The sequence below is a fragment of the Geotrypetes seraphini genome, chromosome 18 (genome assembly GCF_902459505.1).
Source record: "Geotrypetes seraphini chromosome 18, aGeoSer1.1, whole genome shotgun sequence".
Lineage (NCBI taxonomy): Eukaryota > Metazoa > Chordata > Amphibia > Gymnophiona > Dermophiidae > Geotrypetes > Geotrypetes seraphini.
The window spans coordinates 16834725-16858086 of record NC_047101.1 but is presented as its reverse complement, the minus strand read 5'-3'; the positions used below and the strand labels follow the sequence as shown (position 1 = coordinate 16858086).

The window sequence follows — 23362 nt, the reverse complement described above, 5'->3', positions numbered from 1 at the left end:
TGTCACCCCTAAATTTCCCTCCTCTGAGTTTGAGCGGATGTCCTCTTGTGGCTGAGGGTCCCCTGAGTAGAAAGATGTCATCTTCTACCTCGACACGACCCGTGATGTATTTAAACGTTTCAATCATGTCTCCCCTCTCCCTGCGTTCCTACAGAGTGTAGAGCTGCAGTTTGTTCAGTCTCTCCTCATACGAGAGACCCTTGAGCCCCGAAATATTCCTAGTGCTACTTCTCTCTCCACTGGGAAAGGAACGAACACAGGGTTGCGACTGCATAAATCAATGAATAAAGGAAACAGAGCCCGATCTAAAGGCGGGTCTCAATCATAAGGAGGGGATGCGATTCCCAGGTGAGCAAGAATTGTCGAGATGCCGAGGGTCCCGTTTTCACCTGACAAGGGCACACGAGCATATGAGAAACCTGGGACACCAAGTAAGTGAAATATGAATATGCACATGAAAGGAATAGACTTACCCGGTTATCTCTTTCTCTTTGGATCCTGATGTTCTGGGTCGTAGCAAGGGCAAGATGTGTAAAACATCCCGGCTGACATGAAACAAACAAAAAAGGAACTTCTCTCAAGTTGAAGCCAAGGACACAGCATTACTAATGAAATGTGCATTGAAATCAGTACAAATTAGGAAGGCAAAAGTATCCAGGCTCTTCCGTCTCCTAAGCGCTGTTTGTCGCAATTGAAAGTTCCATGAAGGCAGGCAGGCAGAGTAAGAGAGTTTGTGAGGTTTGGCCTGAACTAAAAACTTAGCCAGGATAGGGTTATCAGATGTCCGAGAAACACCAGACATGTCCTCTTTTTAGAGGACTGTCCAAAAACCCGGCAGTTTGTCCAGGTTTTGGAAGGCCCCCGAGACCGGGGTCATATCTGGAGGGCCTGCAAGCATGGGCAGAAGCGACATGATGAGGTCACACACATGCGTGCATGCATGGGGCATCATCGTGTCACATCCATACATGCTTGGAGGCTCTCTAGACATGGCCTGGACTTGGGGAAGGAGAAGAGATGAGGTTTGTGTAAGGGCGGGGCTGGGAGAGGAACGGGGGTGGGGGCCACTTGTCCTCTTTTTTCTCAAACAAATCTGGTACCCCTAAGCCAGGAGGACTTTTAACTCAGGTCTCTTAGAGCAAAATGTAAAGGTTCTCAAGTCATTCCTGTCATTTTGGATCCGTCCTTGAAAATAAATGGTCAAATAGTGGGGTTGGCCAATTATTAATTGTTTAGAGCAGGGGGGTCCAACCTGCGGCCCCGTGAAGTATTTTGTGCGGCCCCGGTCGAGGGCGATGCAGTGTTTACCATTTTGCCAGCTCCCTCCTCTGTCTTGCTGCAGCATTTGCATGTTTGTGCGGCCCTAGAAACATTTTTTTCAGCCAATGCGGCCCAGGGAAGCCAAAAGTTGGACACCCCTGGTTTAGAGGATGAATCGCAGCACTGTTCAGGGCAATCAGACAATTATTATTCCTAGTAGAGAATGACACGGGGGATAAACTTGTTCCCGTCCCTGCAGGAACTCAATTTCCCTATCCCGTCTCCGCGAGATTTGTCACTGTCCCTGCCCCATTCCTGTAAACTCTGCCTTAACCGCAATGCCTCGAACACTTATGATTTTAAAGTGTTTGAGGCTTGCAAAGATGAGGACGGAGATTTCAGGAATGGAGCGGGACAGGAAAAGAACTTGCGGGGACGGGAAAATGAGTTCCCGCAGAGACGGGGAAAAAAGTGTCCCTGTGTCATTCTCTAATTCCTAGTAAATCATTAACATGGGCTAAACTGGTTAGCGCATGCTCTATCGATTAGCACCTCTTGGTGAATTCCTCCGTTACTGCCAGTTAATGGCTTGTTGGCCAATTAATTTGCATGCGCATCTTCAAGATTTTATTAATACTTCAAGTTTCAGGTTTAATAATAATTTGATTAATCGCTTAATCTAAATTCTAAGCGATGTACATGATAATAAAATTACAAAATAAGGGGAATAATACAATAAATAAAAAGACTAAGACTAACAAGACTATTGACAAATTTAACAAAACTAGGAACATAAGGGAGGAGATGGATGAGAGTTACAATTTGTTTAAAAGTTAAAGAAACAAATAAGGGGGATACATAAGGAGAGGGAAGATAAAAAAAATTACTTCAATAAAATTGTAGAGAAAAAAAAAATAAAATTAGTTCAAAGACTAAATGATTAGTTTACAAAGGCGTCTTTAAAGAGAAAACTCTTCAGTTTACCTTTGAATTTTTCTATATTGGGTTCTTCCCTTAAATGACTATGGAGAGAATTCCAAGTTTGGGGGGCCATAACTGAAAAGATCAACTGTCGTCTAGTATTGATAATTTTAAGGGAAGGAATCATTAGCAAATGCTGTTCAGCGGATCTTAATGTTCTATTGGAGATGTAAGGAATTAATATCTTGTAGATGAATGCCGGAGTTTTAAAAAGAAGGGATTTAAATGTAAGCAGACATAGTTTATATGTTACCCGATGGGCAACTGGAAGCCAGTGCGTTTTCTTAAGAAGGGGTGATGAATTGCTTATTCAATATTCTAAGCGATGTACAACTTCATAAAGACAGGGATGTGTGGACAAACAAATAACTTAGGACTTCAAACTCCAGGACAGACATGACTGGTGACGGATAAAGGGAAAAAGTTACAATTCTTAGTTAGAGAGAGAGAGGACACAAAAATGGGGGGAAAACGAAAGGAAAGGTAAAAAACTAAACCAAAAAGTATTGGTTTAGAATTAAATGTTGAATGCATCTTTAAAAAGATGAGTCTTAAGTGATTAAAAAAAAAAAAAAAATTGAGGTCTTTTTCTTCTCTAATGTGTTGGGGGAGTGAATTCCACAGTTGAGGGGCCATAACTGAAAATATCTTCAATCCGCATGCAAATTTTTCAGCGTCATATATAGAATCCCGGGATTTGTGTGTTAGTGGTAGGTGTTATTAAGTGCATGAGCATCTTTAATCCACACGCAAATGTTTCAGCGTCTGTAAGTGCCATCGATCATTTTAAATAAAAATATCTTCAAAAAAAACAAAAAAAGAAGAATCCAGGGGAATATGAGCTAGTGGTAAGTGTTTTTCTATTAAGTATATGCCACATTTACTTAGCATATACTGTACATTATCTGCACGGGGCAAATATATTTGGAGCATGCGTGTCACCATGAGAAGCACACAGCGTAAAGACTAAACTCAGTTGCATGCACTGCATGGTTCACGTAAGCATGCCCACTTTCACCAGCCATTGACCTGTCGTAAGCGGGCAGGCTAAAGTCTACCAACATACCTTTACTCTAGTATTCTATAATGGCTTAGGCATGCTTAAGTCGTTAAACAGTTGGCGCTAAGCAAGGCCTTTTATGGTATCTCTTTCAGGGCACCACGTTCTAGGATTGACCCTAAAATGCATAAAACCCTTTAGTACTTTGGGTACATCCTTCCTCCTTTTATTCCACTAGATTGGGAATTCCTTAAATCCTAATTCCACCAGATCCACCCAAAAATTAAAACTATCCTTCCCCTCATTAAAAGGTATATCCCACGTTGGAAAACTAGGGACTTCCCTCCCCTTCAGAATCACTGAGCTCTGGAATATCTTACCTCCCCGCTTCGTAACCTGAGCTCCCTCCAACTATTCCGTAAGCATCTGAAAACTTGGCTATTCTCAAAAATGTAACTTTCCTTCTCTCTCTGGTACACTAAGCCCCTCTAAACTCTCTTCTTACTTATTCCTATAATCCCATTGGCGTTCCTTTCTATCCTAACTCCTGTAAACCGTGCCGAGCTCTACGACTGTGGAGAAGATGCGGTATACAAATCCAAGGTTTAGTTTAGTTTAGTCTACAGGTAGAGACCACTTAATGTTGACTGTACGTATGTATGTGGTATGCCATTGCATTTGTGTGTATATTTCTATGTGCATGTATACGGACTGCCTGTTTGCTGTTGCTTTATTCCAAAAAAAAAGTATGAAAGCAAGCAAACATGCATGTTTTAACAGTAAGCCAGCTACTCTGAGAATTCATTTGATTAAAATAAGGGAAAGTACTTTGTAATAAGTTCCCACACCATTACCCTCCCTTACCCCAAATTCAATAAAACTGTGTGAAAAGCCTGTACCAAATTATTTTGTAATGAACTGAACCATCACATCTGTTTTCCCAGCTTGAGAAAATGTGGAAATTCATTTCACTTCTTAACCTTTTTTTTCTCTTTCTCCTTGGCACAATCATTGCCATAACCTCCCCCCCCCTCCTATTTTTAAATAGCATTTTATAAACGTACAGCACCAGGGGGCAGACTTCTCCACTATTACCATTCTTTTTCTGTGAATTACAGGTATTGTTATGTTTATTCAAATCAGCCTTGACACAATGACTATGGGCCGCATTGAAACCAGGGATCGTGCCTTTAGGTCAGACCGCCACCTTGGCTGTGCACATTTCTAACTGTGTCTCATACACTCTTTTCATTATGCACCATTGCATTTCAGAGAAAGATTTTAGGTTGCATACTCATGTGCATAACAGCGGAGATATTAGCCAGGTGAACATAAGAGCATAACATAAGAATAGCCTTATGGTCCAGCTAGCCCAGTAGCCCTTCCTCACGGTGGCCAATCCAGGTCACTAGTACCTGACAAAAACAAAAGAGTAGCAACATTCCATATAGCAGTGATTCCCAACCCTGTCCTGGAGGAACACCAGGCAATCGGGTTTTCAGGCTAGCCCTAATGAATATGCATGAGAGAGATTTGCATATGATGGAAGTGATAGGCATGCAAATTTGCTTCATGCATATTCATTAGGGCTAGCCTGAAAACCCAATTGGCCTGGTGTTCCTCCAGGACAGGGTTGGGAACCACTGCCATATAGCATCCCAAAGAATAGGAAGATTCCGGAATAAAAGAGCAAGAAGATTCTAGAACTCCAAATAGTAGCAACATTCCATGCTACCGATCCAGGGCAGTCAAAATATATAGAAACAGGGCAAGCACTTTAAGCAAAAATATACTTAAAGGAGAGTGACTAAAGTAATGTTGCACAAATGAAAAAGTCACTGCATACAATTGAGACAATGTTACTATGTTGCTCATATAACATTCAATAGAACTCTGCTCAGAGACATGAAGGCAATTTGTTTCGCCTCACCACCCAATCATTGCAGTGTTCAAAAATGTACATATATAGCCTTGCTTTCACTTGTATAATGCTAGCTATTACAGCAATGCTAAGCTTCCCATCCAAGTAACAGATGTTTGAAAAATAGTTTGAAAAACTTAACTTTAGAATGTGGCTGGTTCCGACGTGCCACATTTTGACCCTGCGTCAGGGAACTGGCAGCAAGAATAATTACAATGGAGGTGAAAGCTCATGAAAAAACCACGAATACGCTGAATTTTGCTGTACTTTGAAATGCTGTATCTCTAAAAGTATACGCCAGGGCAAGCAGTGGCTTCCCCCATGTCTTTTTCAATAACCGACTATGGACTTTTCCTCCATGAAATTGTCCCAATCTTTCTTAAAACCAGCTACGCTGTCCGCTCTTACCACAACCTTCTGGCAAATTTGTTGGAGCTTATAAACATTTTCGGAGGGATTATACCAGGGATCTCAAAGTCCCTCCTTGAGGGCCGCAATCCAGTCGGGTTTTCAGGATTTCCCCAATGAACATCCATTGAAAGCAGTGAATGGACATAGATCTCATGCATATTCATTGGGGAAATCCTGAAAACCCAACTGGATTGCGGCCCTTGAGGAGGGACTTTGACACCCTTGCACTAAAACATTTTAGCTCATGCTGAAATGACATAATGGCACAAAAGAAAGTTTGTTAGTGTTTTCTTGTTATAATAATAAGAATTTATTTTTTTGTATACCGCTATACCAAAAGTTCAAAGCGGTTCACAACAGAAAAAATACATACAATCAACATATGTGAAATGCATAATAAAACAATCAATACAAGAATACATCTGTTAAAAAACAAGGAGAAGTTAAAACAGTTCATAGTCAAAAGCGCGCGGCGACAAAGGCACGCCGAGACAACTGAGCGCAAGGCGGAAGCCCGCGCCGAAGAAAAACAGTGTTTTAAGGGGCTTCGACGGGGGTGTTGGTGAGGACCCCCCCACTTTACTGAATACAGATCGCGCCGGCATTGTGGGGGGTTTGGGGGGTTGTAACCCCCCTCATTATACTGGAAACAAACTTTTTCCCTGTTTTTTAGGGAAAAAGTGAAGTTTACAGTATAATGTGGGGGGTTACAACCCCCCAAGCCCCCCCACAACGCTGGCGCGATCTGTATTCAGTAAAGTGGGGGGCCCCCCCCCCCCCATCAGAGCCCCTTAAAACACTGTTCTTCTTTGGCGCGGGCTCCGCCTTGCCCTCAGTTGTCTCGGCGCGCCTTTGTCGGCATGCACACTTTTGACCTGTCACCGTTAAAACAGTAGCACAACTAAGATGTCAAACAGGCATGCCTTTAAAGATTTTCTAAAATCAAAATAGGAAGTGGCCTCAAGTATAAGTTTTCCAAGCCATGCATTCAGTTTGGCGGCCTGGAATGATAAAATTCTGTCGGAAAACGTCTTGTATTGACATGATTTTAGAGAAGGGTAATTAAATCGATTTATTCTATGAGTATGGGTAGAAAACAGCATAATAATATTCCCCCACTTTTACTAAGGCGCTAAATATTAGCACATGGTAAACGTTAACGAGTCCATAGAATATAACGGACGTGTTAGCGCTTAGCGCATGCTAATAATTGTTATTAGCAGAGCCCTTTTACTTAAGCTTAGAGCTCCTTTCACTAAGCTGCGCTAGCGGTTTAAGCATGCGCCAGACGCTAATGCCGCCATTGAGCTGGCATTAGTTTTTCCACGTAACGCGTGCTAAAAACGCTACCGCAGCTTAGTAAAAGGATCCCTTAAGTGTACACTAATTGAATTAGCACGCTAAGTGATAAGAAGCCCATTTTATATCCATGATTGCATCTTCGCATTTAGGGGTCCTTTAATCAAGGCACGTTAGGGGTTTAACGCGCAGAATACCGCGCGTTCAACCACCTGCCGCGCTAGTCGCTAACGCCTCCATTGACGAGGGGGTTAGCGCGTAATGAAATGTCCACTAACCCCCGTAGCGCACCTTGATAAAAAGAGCCCTTAGGCACAGATTCTAAAAATGGCGCCTGAAATTACATTACATTAGTGACTTCTATTCCGCCTTTACCTCGCAGTTCAAGGCAGATTACATAAGAATTGTTATGATCTTAATCTATATATATATATATATATATATATATATATAAAATCGGAGGTATGTATGTGTGTATGTATGTGTTTGTATGTGCCGCGATCACGCAAAAACGGCTTGACCGATTTGAACGAAACTTGGTATGCTGATCCCTCACGACCTGGGGTGATATGTTCTGGGGGTCTCGCGGCCCACCTGCACACATGGGCGGAGCTACAAACAGAAAATCTTATTTCACCCATTCATGTCAATGGAAAAAATGTAAAAACCTGCCATTCTCACTGTAATTCAAAACCGGCTTGACCGATTTGAACAAAACTTGGTATGCAGATCCCTCACTACCTGGGGTGATATGTTCTGGGGGTCTCGCTGCCCACCTGCACACGTGGGCGGAGCTACAAACAGAAAATCAGATTTCACCCATTCATGTCAATGGAAAAAATGTAAAAAGCTGCCATTCTCACTGTAATTCCAACTATAAAACACTTTCTATGACACTATAACCACTAGGGACATCGTTTCTATTCTACCACATACACCATACATATAGAGTTTGTATGTTCTAACTGTGTTTGTAACTGTTTCCTTCATGCACCCCAGTTCATAATGTTATTACATCACATGAGTACTCACATATGCTGAACTAGGAACACAGGTTCCATTCTGAACCGGGAACAAACTACATGGAGTTTCTTTTCAACCTGAGTTTCCACATATTGAGTTGTTTAAATCAATACTGAAACTTTTGGATGCCACTTATTCCAACAGATCTTCCTTTTCAGTTTAAGAGATTGCAAATTCCAGTGAGACTTGCATTCTCTATCACAATCAACAAATCACAGGGACAGACTATTACATACTGTGGAGTGGATTTAAGATCCCCCTGTTTTTCCCATGGACAACTCTATGTTGCTTGCTCAAGGGTGGGTTCACCCAAGAATTTATATGTTCTTGCTCCTGGAGGTGAAACTAAAATTGTTGTTTATAATCAAGTTTTGTGTTAGTTGTATTGTATTCATTTTGTCAAATATTTCACATTATAATTTGATTATTGTACTTTTTATAAAGCTGTAAAAAAATAATTTCATTCACCACTATAAAGTATCTTTATTTCAATCCATTTACTGTGTTATTGCTATAATTAAATACCCGTGCAACGCCGGGTCATCAGCTAGTACATAATATTATAAAAGAGCATTTTCTAATTTGCTAAGGAGTGGATTGGTAATGCCGGTGGAGTTTGGGACTTTATTGGTGAAGTTATATTGGTTTTATGTTTTTTGAAGAGTAGGATTTTTGTTTCTTTTCTGAAGGTTTTGTAGTCTATTGTCGAAGTCAGCAGATTGGTGAGTTATCGGTCCAGTTTTGCTGCTCTGGTGGCCAGTAGGTTGTCATACATTTTTCCTCGTTTGACATTTTTGGTTGGCAGGTGTGTGAATATTGTATGGGTTCTCCTGTGTCTGTTTGAGGTGGAATGAGTTAGTCGATTGTTCCAGTAGGGCTGTTTCCGTTTATAGCTTTGAATAGTAGGCAATTGAATTTGAAGTGTACTCTGGTTTGTATTGGGAGCCAGTGTGAGTCGTGGTATGCCTCTGTGATGTGGTCGTATTTTTTCAACGAATAGATAAGTCTTAGGGCTGTGTTTTGTATTGTTTGAAGTTGTTTCATCGTTGTTGTTGCTGGGCAGGAGAAATATAGTATGTTGCAGTAGTCTATTAGGCCTAGGATTAGTGATTGAACCACGAGTTGGAATTGTTTTCTGTCAAAGAATTTTCAGATTTGTCTAAGGTTTCTCAAATTAGGTACCTAGATTCGCACAACTCTATGATCTAGACGTGAAAAGCACGAGCTTGGTCATTATTCCACAAATGACACTATTTTAGAAACATAGAAACATAGAAACATAGAAATAGACGGCAGATAAGGGCCAAGGCCCATCAAGTCTGCCCACTCCAGTGATCCTCACTATCTATCTTTGCGGATAGATCCCACATGTCTATCCCATCTGGCCTTAAAATCCGCCACACTGGTGGCCTCAATAACCCGAAGTGGAAGACTATTCCAGCGATCAACCACCCTTTCAGTGAAGAAGAACTTCCTAGTGTCACTGTGCAGTTTCCTGCCCCTGATTTTCCACGAATGCCCCCTTGTTGCCGCGGGACCCTTGAAGAAGAAGATGTCTTCTTCTACCTTGATGCGGCCCGTGAGATATTTGAATGTCTCGATCATATCTCCCCTCTCTCGACGCTCCTCGAGTGAGTAGAGCTGCAAATTCCCCAACCGCTCCTCGTACGGGAGCTCCCTGAGTCCCGAGACCATCCTGGTGGCCATTCTCTGGACCGACTCCAGTCTCAGCACATCCTTGCGGTAATGCGGCCTCCAGAATTGCACACAGTACTCCAGGTGCGGTCTCACCATGGATCTATATAGTGGCATAATGACTTCAGGTTTACGGCTGATGAAACTCCTGCGTATGCAACCTATGATTTGCCTTGCTTTGGATGAAGCTTGCTCCACTTGGTTTGCCGACTTCATGTCTTCCCTGACAATCACTCCCAAGTCTCTTTCTGCTACAGTTCTTGTCAGGATCTCGCCATTTAGGGTGTAGATCTTGCATGGATTCTGGCTTCCCAGGTGCATGACTTTGCATTTTTTGGCATTGAAACTGAGTTGCCAGGACTTAGACCAGTGCTCCAGCAGAAGTAAGTCATGCACCATATCGTCTGTCATTGCTTTTTTGTCTGTTGTGCTTTTGCTCACTACATTGCACAGTTTGGCATCATCGGCAAACAATGTTATTTTACCTCGAAGCCCTTCTGTCAGGTCTCTTATATAGATGTTGAACAAGATCGGGCCTAGGACGGAGCCCTGTGGCACTCCACTTATCACCTCCGACATCTCGGAGGGAGTGCCATTCACCATCACCCTCTGAAGCCTACCTCCAAGCCAGTTCCCAACCCATTTTGTTAAAGTGTCGCCCAAACCTAAAGAACTCATCTTGTTCAGCAACCTGCGGTGTGGCACGCTATCAAATGCTTTGCTGAAATCCAGATAGACGATGTCCAGGGACTCACCAACATCCAGCTTCCTCGTCACCCAGTCAAAGAAGCCGATCAGGTTGGATTGGCACGATCTCCCCTTAGTAAATCCATGTTGGCGGGGATCCCGCAGATTCTCCTCGTCCATGAACCTATCCATTTGGTGTTTGATTAGGGTTTCCATTAGTTTGCTCACTATTGAAGTGAGACTCACTGGTCTGTAGTTTGCCATATCCACCCTGGAGCCTTTCTTGTGTAGTGGAATGACGTTAGCCGTCTTCCAGTCCATCGGGACGTTACCTGTACTAAGGGAGAGATTAAAGAGCGCGGATAGTGGTTCCGCCAAGACATCTCCCAACTCCCTGAGTACCCTAGGGTGTAGGTTGTCAGGCCCCATTGCCTTGTTGACCTTGATTTTTGACAGCTCGCAGTAGACGCTGCTGGGTGTAAATTTGAAATTACTAAACGGGTCTACTGATTTAATCCTTGTATGTGGTTGAGGGCCGATACCCAAAAAACACAAATTCATTGCAGTGATCTATAACGGTGGTTCCCAACCTTGTCCTGGAGGACCACCAGGCCAGTCGGGTTTTTGGGATAGCCCTAATCAATATGCAAGAGAGAGATTTGCATGTAATGGAGATGCCAGGCATGCAAATCTGCCCCATGCATATTCATTAGGGCTATCCCAAAAACCCGACTGGCCTGGTGGTCCTCCAGGACAGGGTTGGGAACCACTGATCTATAATGAGCGACAGGGAGGTTGGGAGAAGAGGAGGCGACTTCAGCGACTTTCTAATCTCCTATTTGTAATTAGAGCTAGTATGGACTCTTAGATTTATTTTTGAGATAATTAAGTGCTTTCCCAGAGTCAGAAAAATAGAAGTTTTAATGTATTCATGTCAAGAAAAAAAGCTTCTGGATTTTTAGGTGGATTCCATTCAATGACCCAAAACATCATTTTCCAGTGGTTTTATACTTACAGCTTCTTTCTTTCATCCCCACCCCCAGCATCTGCCAGAGTCAGCCCTTTCTCCAGTCATCGACCTCACCTTCTCCTTAAACCAGCATACGTAAACCTTCTCTTTCTCCCAGCCCTAGTATCACCCCCTTTTCCTCAAACCTAGCATTAGCCTCTCCTCCTCCCAGCCCCAGCATCACCTCCTTCTCTCAGGAACAAGATCATCCCCCTGCTTCCCAAGTCCAGTAACATCTCTTTTTTCTAGCCCCAGCATAAACCTCCTCTTTCCCCCAGCCCTAGTATCACCCCCCCCCTTTTTCCCAAACCTAGCATTAGCCTCCCCCTCCTCTCAGGCCCATCATCTCCTCTTCTTCCAGCCCCAGCTTACTTTCCTTCCCCCCAGTATTTTACCAGCATTTTTTTTTTTTTTAAAGTAATAACCAAAAATCAATACCATAGTTATAATGAATTTGAAGATGTTAAATAGACCAGTAATGAATGCTGTTTTGGGTTCTCCTTCCCATTATGAAGTCCAGTGGGGAAAACATGCTCTATTTCACTACACCGTAGAATGTCACAAAGCACCATCATTTTTGTTCTTATTAGCACAAGTCTGCTCACTTATGAGTTTGTATTTCGTCCATTCCTGCCCCTCTGCTGCACTGTCCTTGTAAAGGAGCTTTGCTGACCCTCACTGAAGTTCCCCGTAATGAACTCTGAGGTAGTGAAATTCTCTGGTATGTGTCAGAGGCACAAATAATTTATTAGGCTTGCTTCTGGAGCAGGAAAAGGCTTCTCTGAAGATGTTCTTCAAAACATCCGTCCCCCTTCATCTAGGCCTTGTAAAATGTGAAGCAACATTCTTTCATTCCTCCTATGATTTTCCTTCCTTTCTTCTTCTCCTCTTTCGTGCTTCCTCTGTGCTGTTTTTGCTTTACATTTTTCGGCAATATATTTACTAGGGCAGGTAATAGTCGGGATCAGTGCGAGGCTCTTTTGGAGGTTGGAGGCTGACACAAGAAAATAAGTAAATTTATGAGATTCAAACTGATGTCAGATATGAAAATCTCTCTATATACAAACTGAATTGATTTCTGCAAGCTTATCAGATGGAATAAGTGTGAAGGCGAGATTTCTTATATCCTTATATAAGTACATTGGACTGCATACATACTGTAGTTGGGAGAAATTTACCCCCCTTTACAAAACCACATAAGAGGTTTTTAGCGCTGGCTGGCGTGCTGAATGCTCTGCGCTAAAAACCTTTTGTGCAGTTTAGTAAAAAAAAAAAAGGGGGAGGAGGGTTTATTTTATTATATTATTATATATTTCTTCAATAAAAAGTTCTATATAAATAAGGGGGGGGGGGGGGGGGAAGGGAAGGGTGGGAGCTAATATAAATGTATTTCTATAATTTGATACTTACAACGCTATCTTTCTCTGGGTGGACGAACAACTGACCTTCGAAGCACCAGCGCGTGCAACCCAAATAATTAACATCTGGAAAGCTTATTTTGTTGTTCTAGCTTCTCACCTTTGATGGGCAACGAAGCCTGCAAGCTTGTCATTAAATCCGCACTTTTCTATCGGCAGCTTCAGGCACCATTACAGCAGGAAGACACAAACAGGGATATGGTAACAGTGGGTTGGCACCCAAAGGAAATCTCTGTCTTATGGGTAGCTGCTCGGGGTTTTTTCATTCTTGACATATGGAAAAATGGTTGAATTAGCACATGTTGGAAACCTTTGAGCACTACTGCCAGTCAACAAGGGTTTAGTGCAGGGGTGTCCAACCTTTTGGCTTCCCTGGGCCGCATTGGCCGATAAAAATGTTTCTGGGGTCGCACAAATGCGCAAATGCTGCAGCAAGACAGAGGAGGGAGCCGGCAAGACGGTAAACACCTGGGGGCAGCAGAGGAAAACACTGCATTGCCCTCGACCGGGGCCGCACAAGATACTTCACAGGGCCACAAGCAGCCCTCGGGTCGCAGGTTGGATATCCCTGGTTTCGTGTTAGTTATTGATCCTTTGGTCATCTGTAACAACCTCTTTCCCAATGGCAGAGGGAGGGGGGTGTAAATACTAGTAAGGAGTCTCGCATGTATTAAAAGTTTCAAGTTTTATTTAAATTTGATGAAGCGCTTATTAAGTACTAAGCGAGTAACAATAAAATATAAGATCAACATATAATTTGATGTACAGCATTAAAATGGGTTAGACGGAATGACAGACAGACAAACCTGGATACATAGGGGAAAAAAGGCAGGAAATTACAAAATTAATATTTTTCATTATTAAAAAAGAGAAGAAAAAGTCAAAAATGGAAAGAACATAAGGAGGGGTGTTAGGTATGTCATTTAAAGATTAAAAGCGTCTCTAAAAAGAAAAGTTTTCAGGACAGCAACATTCTAGAGCTTAGACTGTGATGTCATAATGCCTCATTCCACCAATGCCTAAGCTCCGTCCTCATCTGCACAAGCCTCGAACACTTTAAAATCATAAGTAGCAACATTCTAGACCTCAGATTGTGATGTCATAATGCCTCATTCCACCAATGCCTAAGCTCCGTCCTCATCCGCTCAAACCTCGAACACTTTAAAATCCTAAGTAGCAACATTCTAGACCTCAGATTGTGATGTCATAATGCCTCATTCCACCAATGCCTAAGCTCCGTCCTCATCTGCACAAGCCTTGAACACTTTAAAATCCTAAGTAGCAATATTCTAGAGCTCAGATTGTGATGTCATAATGCCTCATTCCACCAATGCCTAAGCTCCGCCCTCATCTGCACAAGCCTCAAACACTTGAAAATCATAAGTATTCAAGGCTTATGCAGTTAAGGAAGAGCTTATAGGAATGAGGCAGGGACAGCGACAAAACCCGCGGGGATGGGATGGGGAAATTGAGTTCCTGCGGGGACAGGGTCAAATTTGTCCCTGTGTCATTCTCTAACAGAAGGTCAAAATGACCCACTTTTCCCAGAAATTATTATTATTATTTTTCATCATCATCATCCCAAGGAGGCCCACTATAGACTGGGGTGTATGGATTTAAAATGGTCATCCTTTCTCATCTGGGATTTCGAGAACAGAAGTGAAAACAATTTCCCGGCCAAAGTCTGCAATGTCCACCTCACCTTTTGGGGAAGCAGATTCCCACGGGAAGCCACCTTTTCCCCATGGCTTCAGTCATTGCTTTACACTAGGCAATTAGTCGCAGCCAATATTTGTGTTTAATGGGTGCGGAGGGAGGGGGGAATCTTTTTTTTGCTCCATTAAATGAGCCACAGAAGTCATTCCCCCATCCCTACCCTTTGCTCTGTAATGGGTGCAGGGGAGGTTAGAGGTAGAGGGGAATCCTTTTTCTTCTATTGGGTTTATTTCAATTAAATGAGGCACAAAAGTCAACCCCCACCTCTAAGGCTCCACATTGACACCATTGCTGTATCTCACTGCACGGCTTTTTTTATTATAATGGTTTCATCTTTACTCAATTTTTTAATCACTTCTCTTTCATTCTTATTCAAATTATTATATTGATGTTTTTTGCTTTCTTTCCATGATTCGATGTCTTTGAGAACGCATAATTTAAAAGCATTTACTATGGGATCTAGTGGAATCGGAGGATACCAAGTGCTCTTAGGAGATACTACTGTGTGGTCTAGGCTCCTTGGTTGATTTTCGAAATAAATTCTTAACTGCAGTTTCCTGATTAATTTTTCTAAATCCACGTTAAATTGGAAGTAATTGAAATCAGTGGATGGAACGAATGAAAATCCATAAGATAACACTCTATTTTCTTCAACGCTAAGTGTGTATCGAGAGAGGTTAATCACCACTGGTTTCTCAGCGTTTGAGACCGAGTGGTGGGTCTTTGACGTTGATTCCCTCTCTTGCCTCTCAATCTGCCTCTTCTTGAGGATTGGCCTCTCCTTAAAAAATGCTGTTGACCATCTCCACTGCTAGATGTCGAAATGGATGAAACATCTGAGCTCATTTTATCTGTTTGTGTGGGGCTCTTATTGTTGGGGTTCATCCACGAATATACTTTTTGATTCAAATAATCATGTTCATCTCTCTTGAATTTTCTTAATTTGTTTTTCTTCAAATTTTCTCTAAATTCCACCATATTGTTAGTCATAATTTTATATTTGTCAGTAAATTCTATTTCTGGCATGTTGGATTTCAGATTATTCAAATCAGAATCTAATTTAATTTTTTCTTGAGCCACAGAAGTCATTCCCCCATCCCTACCTTTGCTCTGTAATGGGTGCAGGGGAGGTTAGAGGTAGAGGGGAATCCTTTTTCTTCTATTGGGTTTATTTCAATTAAATGAGGCACAAAAGTCAACCCCCACCTCTAAGGCTCCACATTGACACCGTTGCTGTATCTCACTGCCCCATTCTCTGCTGCTGTTGTAGTCAGCGCTGAGATTTCAGTATAGTAACTTTTACTTTGCAAATCAAAAGCCGAGACAGAGCTTAGAATCAATTATTATTAAAGCCAATTATTCAACTGCTTCTACAGTACGTTGTTCATTGCATCCCTTTGCACCTGCCTAGACAAAATGGGCTTAACCTCCTATAGCTATGCAGATGGCATCACCATTCTCCTTCCTTTTGATCGGCCAATGCCCACCATGACAGAGACACTACACAGATGGCAACATGAATGAATGGCAACTCTAGAAACAGTGGCAACATGGATGAAAGACAACAAACTAAAACTGAGCCCAGACAAAACAAAATTCCTACTTCTCAAAAAAAATAAAACCCCCAACCATAACAAACCTAGTAATAAACTCAATCACATATCCCATTCAACCCACTCTAAAACTTCTGGGAATGACGATAGACAGATGCTGCACCATGCAACCACAAATCAACAAAACAATACAGAAATCATTTGCGGTCATGAGTAACCTAAGGCAAGTTTGAAAATTCATCGACAGAAAACAATTCCAGCCCCTAGTCCTAGGTCTCCTTGACTACTGCAACATCCTCTATCTCCCCTGCCCTGCAACAATGATAAAACAACTACAAACAGTACAAAACACAGCCCTGAGACTAATCTATTCACTAAGAAAACACGACCACATCATCGAGGCATACCTCGACTCACACTGGCTCCCAAATCAAGCAAGAATACTATTTAAATTCTACTGTCTATTATTTAAATCCATAAATGGTGACAGCCCAGCCTACTTGAACAACCGCCTAATCCAAACTACCACCACCAGACACAGGAGAACCCAGACACCCTTCACATACCCTCCAATCAGAGACATCAAACGGAAAAAAACTGTACGATGGCCTTCTAGCCACACAGGCAGCAAAACTAGACCACCAACTCTCCAATCTACAAAACTTTCAGAAAAGAAATAAAAACCCCGCTATTCAAGAAATCCAAGAAGATTAACTAACACCATATGAAACATTTCAATCCTTTGAAGCAATCCGCTCTACTCTGTAACACCTCTGGACATGTCCAGAAATCCACTTCTGTAATCCATCTTGATCCGCAAGGTAATGGCGGAATAAAAATCACTAATATAAGGTAATGTCACTCCTTCTTTCCTTTCCCTTCTATCTTCACATCTTTTTAATTTCTTCCTACTCCTTCTCCTTTTTATCTTCCCTCCCTTTGTTTCTTTCTCCATTCTTTCTCCCCTTCTCTCTCTATATATATATCTTCTCTCTCTCTCTCTGCCACTCTGTTTTTATCTGCTATATTCTCTCTTTTTTTTTCTCCTCTGACTCTCTTTCTCTCATTCTCACCAAAGGAGCTGTTTTTCTTCATAAAAAGTTATGAGGAGCGCTGAGCAGATTAACAGCTTTAATGACAAAAATTACCGCTTACAACACTGACTTCAAATCAAAGAACAATATCTGCAGACAGATGTTTTTGTGGTTTTCATAACAATTCATTATAGGTGGTACCATGGAACTGTAGTTTTATTTCCCCTGTGCTGTCTCGCTCCTCCACGGGTTCATTTCTCTTAATGAGGCAGCGGAAGATAAAGGGGTGACAATGATTTCGGCGCCTTGTACGGTGTGAAGAGTTTAGGGGCTTCTTGGGATAGTGATTTCTCAAAAGGAGGGGCATGGGGGGGGGGGAGAGAGAGTGATGGGATAGGCTTCTCCATGCACTAATGAACTAAAATTAAGTCATAAATTTTTCCACCTTTGTTCCTCTGACCAGCTGTAAAGCAAGTCTTCGGCATGTTAATGAGGTAACAAAAAATTATTAGTTAATTAATCACACACAAAAAAAAAATTTGCAGGGAAGATGGGAATGGCAGTCAGAACTGTGCTTCTTCAAAATGAACCCAAAATGTAGTTTCTTAAATACTACCACTACGGTATTTATTATTTCTATAGCGCTGAAAGGCGTACGCAGCACTGTACATGTTAGCATACGATATATAGTCCCTGCTCAGAAGAGCTTACAATCTAATTTAGACATGACATTTCAGGGTTGGGGAGGTTATAGTGGGTCTAGGTAACTGACATTTTAACATACGATATACAGTCCCTGCTCAGAAGAGCTTACAATCTAATTTAGACAGGACATTTCAGGGTTGGGGAGGTTATAGTGGGTCTAGGTATCTGACATTTTAACATACGATATACAGTCCCTGCTCAGAAGAGCTTACAATCTAATTTAGACAGGACATTTCAGGGTTGGGGAGGTTATAGTGGGTCTAGGTAACTGACATTTTAACATACGATATACAGTCCCTGCTCAGAAGAGCTTACAATCTAATTTAGACAGGACATTTCAGGGTTGGGGAGGTTATAGTGGGTCTAGGTATCTGACATTTTAACATACGATATACAGTCCCTGCTCAGAAGAGCTTACAATCTAATTTAGACAGGACATTTCAGGGTTGGGGAGGTTATAGTGGGTCTAGGTATCTGACATTTTAACATACGATATACAGTCCCTGCTCAGAAGAGCTTACAATCTAATTTAGACAGGACATTTCAGGGTTGGGGAGGTTATAGTGGGTCTAGGTATCTGACATTTTAACATACGATATACAGTCCCTGCTCAGAAGAGCTTACAATCTAATTTAGACAGGACATTTCAGGGTTGGGGAGATTATAGTGGGTCTAGGTATCTGACAGCAGTGAGGGGGAGTTAAGAGTTGAGAACAGTTTAAAAAAAAAATGGGCTTTTAGCTTAGATTTGAACACTGCTAGGGATGGAGCACGACGTATTGATTCAGGCAGCCTGTTCGCAAAAAAGAAGGGACGGAGTCTGGGGTAGGCAGTGGAAGAGAAGGGTACAGATAAGAGGGGCTTGCCCAATGAACGGAGATCACGGGGAGGAGCATAGGGGGAGATAAGTGAAAAGAGATATTGGGGGGGCTTCAGAGCAAATGCACTTGTAAGTCAGCAAGAGGAGTTTAAGCTATATTCAGAAATGGACGGGGAGCCAATGAAGTGACTTGAGGGGAGGGGCAATGTGAGAATAGCGGCTCTCACGGAATATGGGTTTTGAATGGATTGAAGAGGCGAGAGACAGGTGCGCAGGAGGCCTGAGAGAAGTACGTTGCAGTAGTCTAAGCGCGAGGTGATGAGAGCGTGGACAAGGAATCTTTGACCTGGACTATGCAGGTGAAATAAAAGGGGGTGCTGAAAACTTCTCAGCCCAACCAAGAAAAGAATGATGTGGATATGGCTTAATTCAGTGGTTCCCAACCCTGTCCTGGAGGAACACCAGGCCAATTGGGTTTTCAGGCTAGCCCTAATGAATATGCATGAAGCAAATTTGCATGCCTATCACTTCCATCATATGCAAATCTCTCTCATGCATATTCATTAGAGCTAGCCTGAAAACCCGATTGGCCTGATGTTCCTCCAGGACAGGGTTGGGAATCACTGGCTTAATTAATGATCTGAAACAATGTAAAACAAAATAAAAACAAACAAACCCCAAAACAGAATTTTGTTTATGCCAATGACTTAATGAAATAAGATAACACTCTTTTCAGCTACAGTGGAAAATTAACGCACAGAATATAGAAAACTGGTTGGCTGGGCTGAGAACTTTTCAGCACCCCCTGGTATGCAATAAAAGTGAGCCATGTATAGGTTGGTTCTTATTGGTGAAATGAGGCATTATGACATCACAATCTCAGCTCTGGTTTACCAGAGACTGAAAGTCTTCACACTATGAGGGGGCGCTGGAAACCTCTCAGCCCAACCCAAAAGAGAATGGAACGATTGGCTTAGTAACTTTATCACGCTCTCCTCATCCTACTTCAATTTTAGACAATTGGTAAAAACGAGTTTGTTCAATCGATTTGTAAACTAAGAATCTATACAGCTCTGCTAAGAACTATATAGCTTTCCAATTCTTTCATTATGTAAGATTGTACTATTGACTTTGATTGTCATCTCTTCGCTGATTGTCCAGCGCTTCTTGCTGTAAACCACCTCAAACTTCCATGGCTTTGGCGGTATATAAGAACAAAATTATTATTATTATTAATCAATGATCTGAAACAATGTCAAAAAACATAGAATTTCATTTCTGCAAATTGGCAATTTATGAAATAAGATACGAGGTCTGTTCAAAAAGTTCCAGGACTGATTTTATAAATATTTATTTAAGTCTTACAACTTATTCCATTGGGTCCTCTTCAAAGTACTCCCCTTCCAACAAATCCATTTTTCACAACATCATTTCCACTTTTGGAAACAGTCCTTAAATGCATATTCTGGAATCGCCAAGAGTTGCTGCATTGAATTTTGCTTTATGTCTTCAATGGTGTTGAATCGCTTTTCTTTCCGTGTGGATTTAAGTTTAGGAAAGAAGAAGTCAGCAGGGGCCAAGTCAGGAGTGTAAGGTGGCCGGGGAAGAACCGTCATCGCGCTTTTTGCGCAAAATTTGTGAATTTTGATGCATTTAAAACATCTTCTACAACTCATGACTTGTTCCTCATAAGCCACTTTCAACATTTCATAAGTGTCTGTAGCGATCTTCCCCAATTTAAAAAGAACGTCACGCTGTAACGCTGCTCGTTGAGGTCGCACATGATGAAAAATAGTTGATCATGAAAAGAAAACACTTTCACAAAAGTTCAGTGCCAAAAACAGATATCAACACACGGAAAAAAAGGAGGTTATTTGTGGGGTTTCAAGCTACACAGCGCCACCTAGCGCATCTCACAAGAACTTCCCGTTGGCACACAATTCAAACTGTCCTGGAACTCTTTGAACAGACCTCGTACCACTCTTCAGCTCCAGTGGCAAAATAACGCTCAGAATTTAGGAAGTTGGTTGGTTGGGCTGAGAACTTTTCAGCACCCCCTGGTTTAACTGTGGGCTTTATATGTAACCTTCAAGGACTAAGATGAATAAGCTGACCTTCAGCCTTATTTTCTGAAGCAAAGAGCCACAGTTTGATGAAGAATGGGCCACACATTTTACACGATAGTAGCTTATGATTATTGTGTTAGCCTATCTAAAAATAAGTGCCAATAAACAAAACTGGGTGATGCTTTTTAGCTGGACTAACTCGGTACATTTATGACTAAATCTGGAGGCAGTCCAGTTGAAAGATATCAACAGTGACTATAATTAGAGACTTTTATTAAGCTGCGCTGAAAAGTGGCCTGCACTGTTATTAGCCTAGGGATTTCCCATGCATTGAGCGTGGCTAAAAAATGGCTGCAATTTCCATTTTCTCCACTAGTGGCCATGCGCTAATTTCCCTATTTATGAGGCAGTAGGGCTCCTATGCCTACCGCACACTAATTAGTTAGTATTTGGCGATATAGCTGTGCTGATTAATATAGGGCATACATACTCTCTGCCTCCAAACTAAAAAATAAAATTTTTTTTTTTTTGTGCACGGGTAGCATGCACCGATTTCATAACTATCGCAGGAAGCTTGAGTGTGTGTCCAAAGGTACACGTCTTCCTCCATATTCGCGGGTTTGGCACTCGCGACTTCACTTAGTCGCAGTTTTTATCTTGCCGACTCCGCCCCCTTCTGAGGTCACCCTGGCGTGCCGAGTAAAAAGTTCAGCGCCTTTGTCAGCGTGGTCAGGCAAACGGCAGCGCTGGAACAATGTGTGCAGAGAGAAAAGTTCAGCACTTGCGTCAGCATGGTCGGGAAACGGCAGCATTTAGGGGGTGCAGAGATAAAAGTATATGTACTGTCTATAAACCATATGATACAATAACTTGTTTTTCAAAACAATCGTGAATACTAACGATAAGTTTTATTCGCAAGTTCATGGTATTTGTGAGGGCTATACCACAAACCCTGTGAATATGAACGCAAAAGGTTATTCACGTTAATTTGGTATTCGTGGGCTATCTTTGACCCTAACCTCCGTGAATATGGAAGGAGAAGTGTATTGCCTTTTTAATCTGTGGTAAGCTTAGTAACAAGACTCCCACATCTTAACACACAATTGGGGTCATTTGCCAATGATCAACGCAGGCTTTCCGTCACAGGGTCTATGAAAGTGAAATGACAGCATGAGCTATCATTGGGCAATGTTTACTAAAAGCAAGTTTACTACAAACCCGTGGGATCTCTCAGGGAAAGGAGGAGACAGTAGATACTGCGGATGGGCAGATTGGAGAGGCCATTTGGCCTTTATTTGCCATCATGTTTCTAATCACTTACATGTGAAGGTTTGTAACATGGGGCCAGGTAGACATGAAAGTTGCCTTGGTTTCAAATCCAAACCTGAAGCCAGATTGACATGGGTCTTGTTCTCGATTAGATTTGAGAAGACAAAAGTCTTGGAGAAAGAAGACCGTTGATGGCCAAGAAGAATCAAAGAGATAATAGAGACAACAAAACACCTCAAACAACGGGTGATAGTAGCAGTGAAAATAATTTTTCATACTAACAAAGACTATCACCCGTTGTTCATTGAAAAAGAGATTTAACATCCGATTAGTTTCCTGAAGCATGTCGGAACCACTTAAATAGATGTGTTCTTCTTATCTTTTGTTTTCATAAGCATGTATGAGTTATAAGAATATGCCATGAGTTTGGAAGAACATGCAATGATTGGGTGAAGAGGTTTTGGGGGGTTAGTCCTCCTTTTTTCCTCTAAAAGTCTCCGAGAATAAACCTTCCAAATTTAAAGAATGATGTAATGCTGCAATAAGAAGTTTGATGCTTTGGGAAGAGCACTAATTTTTGGAGCACCAATCTGGGTCAAGCAGTAGCTTCACCCATGTCTATCTCAATAACAGCAAACCCAACCAAAAAGAAAAAACAGAGGTCCAACCGTCTGCAGTAAAAAACAATCCAGAGCAAACAAAGCAAAAAACTGCAGACTTTGTACACGATGCAGGCAGACTTTATTTGTAACAAGTAAAACATTAGATAAAAACCTTTTACCAGGCAAGGGACCCAACACGGTCCGTGTTTCGTATAATCTTCATCAGGGGTCCTAATAAGTACAAGTACAATATTAAAACCAAGATATTAAAAACAAGATATTAAAAAGAATAATATTAAAAAGATAATATAATAAAATAATATAAAATAACATTATAGTTAAATATTATAATGGTCCAATTTTTTAATACAGGGAAAAACGCTATATTTATATAATTAAATATATCTGATGGGTGACGCTATTTAACCATAAGAAGTACAAAAGTTATATATTAAATATTAAATCATAAATACAAAAAAGGATATAGAATAAAATAGAAAAAAGGTTTAAAAAAGGGGTGTAAAAAAAGGGGGAAAAAATGTGAATTAGTAATGGTAATATAAGTGTAAAGCATATAAATACATACCTTTTAAATAAAAGGAGAGAAAACAATCAAAAGAATAGCCTTGAAAAAATAGCTATTAGGAGACATAGAAAAAGACATATAAGTTTGAAAGATATTATAACTGAAACAATAATCAAAATAACATAATAATTTTGTTTATATTATGTTATTTTGATTATTGTTTCAGTTATAATATCTTTCAAACTTATATGTCTTTTTCTATGTCTCCTAATAGCTATTTTTTCAAGGCTATTCTTTTGATTGTTTTCTCTCCTTTTATTTAAAAGGTATGTATTTATATGCTTTACACTTATATTACCATTACTAA

At 41.3% G+C, this 23362-nt stretch overlaps 1 long non-coding RNA gene across 1 annotated transcript in view; it reads right to left on the bottom strand.

Annotated features, from left to right (window-relative positions):
* LOC117351528 overlaps positions 1 to 23362 on the bottom strand; it is a 133417-nt gene that overhangs the window by 1205 nt on the left and 108850 nt on the right. Inside the window, exon 4 of the long non-coding RNA XR_004537450.1 lies at positions 474 to 545. This is a non-coding gene — a long non-coding RNA (uncharacterized LOC117351528). The remainder of the gene's footprint in view (positions 1 to 473; positions 546 to 23362) is intronic.